Source organism: Balaenoptera ricei, chromosome 10 (assembly GCF_028023285.1).
Source record: "Balaenoptera ricei isolate mBalRic1 chromosome 10, mBalRic1.hap2, whole genome shotgun sequence".
NCBI lineage: Eukaryota > Metazoa > Chordata > Mammalia > Artiodactyla > Balaenopteridae > Balaenoptera > Balaenoptera ricei.
The window spans coordinates 75,501,214-75,504,056 of NC_082648.1; the positions used below are offsets into that span (position 1 = coordinate 75,501,214).

Below are 2,843 nucleotides of genomic sequence, written 5' to 3' on the forward strand. Positions count from 1 at the left end.
GAATAATATAATCCTTAAATGTCCTAATTGCCATGTAAAAGTAGCAAGGTGTTCTTACTTCTCCACTGTCACTGCCCATCACTCTCTGCTTCACGTTTTAAGCTCTATCAATTCTGAACAATCCTCATCGTTCCTCAGAGGCCCTTCCTTTCTTCTGACTGCAATGTTTTCTTCTGAAGATCTACTCACTCAAGACTTACTACATCCTTCACATCATTTAGGAAGCCCACCACTACCTCTGTTCTACATGAATTACTGTATGAGTCCCCAGTTCACTGCAGGACTGTGTCTCTTTTATCTCTGTATTCTCAGGGCTTAGTACATGAGTTGAAATCCATAAACTAAGTAAACATCTATGAAACTGAGCTATTGTTTATTATGAAGCTACACCCTTCATGATTTCATAGACTTCACTTCAGCCTTCCTGAATATTTGTTCCAGGTTAATTGTCATAATTTATATATGTGTGTGCACTTCTTTCTAATTGTATTTCAAGTTCTTCCCAAAGCAAGGCCGTGGGAATCCCCACGTTCAAGTAGGCCCCTGGGCTTGGTCCACTGCTGTCTTGTATTCATGCTTGGGTATTCATTCACCAACATTAAAGCTCAGGAAAGAAGATATGACAAAACAGGACTCCCTCCTCCATGGCATGAGTCCTTTGCTGGTTTCAGAGGGGCATGGTGGCTAATGTGGAAAATACATAGGAACTTTTCCTTGGAACTGGGGTGGGATGAAAAGTGCCTGCTGTGAACATTGCCATCTTTTCCCTGACACTTCCCCTCCAGTTTCTGAGGATATAGCAGAAAACAACCTTCTTTGAAGATACTGGGTAACAATTACATAAAACAAAAACACATTCTTCCAATGCACTTGTACTTTCAGAGATTCCAAGTTTAGTTCAGCTGCTGGATGAGCTGCTTGATTTGTGTGCCTCCATAACCAGGTGAGCCCACTTCCTTGAGGAAGCCCACCCTATTCTTGGTAGTGTGATGGGCCACTGAGAGTTGGAAAGGGTGCAAGAACCCTGAGATCGCCTGAAAATTCTTCCCTGGGAAGGCAATTTCATGAATGAAGTCTTCCAAGCAAATGACACCAAACTTCCCCAGGTGCTCCTCAATCACTGTGTTGTCTGTCAGAGGGATGATTTTATTCTTGGCCTTAGCTTGTCCGTGTTTCAAGCTGAGTTCCCGAACAGACTTTAGATTTGGAAAGTCCCCAGGCCACATAAGAGTCCACTATACCAAAGCGTTTTTATGGTATGAGGGTTTACTTTCACAAAGATACCACTGAAAATCTTACTTAGGCAAAGTTTTCCAATGATACTCTGCACCAGTAAACTCACCACATTAACCCTTTGGATGCCTACAACAAAGGCCAAGAAAGGTTTATCTGGCACTTTCAAGCCATGGGGTTTCCCTTCTAACCATCTAAGGTGCACCCTGTCATGTAGTTGCTGCCAGGAATCATTTAGGAACCATTCTAGTCACTTAAACTGGAGCTCTTTTCATTTCCTCTGCTCCTTTTCTTGCAAAAGTGCCTGCTTCTCTTGGGTGGCTTTGAGGGCCTGATACGCCTTCCTCTTTTTAGGAGGTTTTCTGGAACCAAAGTGATCGTGTTTTTTTTTTGCTCTTCCTTTCCCATCTTTCCAATGCTGCTGGCTACCACTCATGCGCAGCCCCACTGCACTTTAATTATTGTCATTTAAAAGATGACCACATTATGAGAGGCATAATACCTACCAGAAATAGATTTTTCACATTAAACCATCCTTTTTTAAAAAAATTCATCTTGGTTATATAAACCTGTGTCAGAAATTTTGCAAAATTATTCATTCCTGTAAAAATTACTTTCAGATATCCTACCATTTTATCCCCAGAAGGTGACATCAGCTTCTACCACATAAGAAAAAAAAATGGCATTAAATGGACATCTTGAAGATAAGAATGCATGCTTTTAGTACAAACAAGCTTTCTCCACACTTTCCTCTTTCTTCTTCACCCCATTCCCTTTGTCCTACCACTTTTCCTTTCCTTCCTTTGTTCTTCTCCATTTCCAACTGCCAATGAAATATTGGACTTGCTTAGACCCACTTAGATCAATCATGGGTTTTAAGTTTGCTGACTGCTTTTCTAGCATGAGGATTTAGGCAGCGGGGAGCACAGACTGGGAATGTAGGCTAATGTTCCCAGGTTCTAAATATCACCAAATCAGAAAAGAATTGCATTTGTGAAACTGAAGAGAGACTCTTTTTATCTTTTAATAACCCCCTATGCCATCCTTAGCACAAAATGCAAAAGAAAGGGTTAGAGAAAGGGCAAGAGGACTTATCAGAGAAGAAACTTTCTGCTGGGACGTTATAAGTAGCATGAAGGAAGAGTGAATTAAATTTCAGTTAACAGCGCTGAACCCGCAAAGGAAAGGATGGGAAAAGGCAATAAAGAGCTGTGACAGTGCTGACTGAGGATTTAGCAAAAGGGCAGGGTGCCCTCCATCTGTTTGGAGAGTGCAGGCTGAGCCATTGGTGGGGGGCGGCGATCATCCTCAGGGAAGCTGTGACTCAGTGACTCTGCCAGCAATGATGTGTGGGTAAAGCAAAGAAGTACAGTAAAGAAAATGACTACCCAGAATGTGGTGGTGACAGCAGCACTTACTGGCACCTGTAGTGAGAAAAACTCACTCATTCACCTTTTCAAGTGTTGTTTGTGAGGCAGCTACTCTATGTAAATCAGAGTCCCTAACTATGCACCCTCTTCCAGATTCCTATAACTTCATATTTAGAGTCTTCCTAAATAGGCTCCTTGTCTCTGGCCTCTCCTTATTCCAGTCTACTCTACACACAAAGT

General features: G+C 42.0%; 1 pseudogene; it reads right to left on the reverse strand.

The window, feature by feature from the left end:
* Nucleotides 1–893: 893 nt before the first annotated feature.
* On the reverse strand, nt 894–1,644 carry LOC132372640 (large ribosomal subunit protein uL30-like; annotated as a pseudogene).
* Between the last annotated feature and the right edge of the window lie 1,199 nt (nt 1,645–2,843).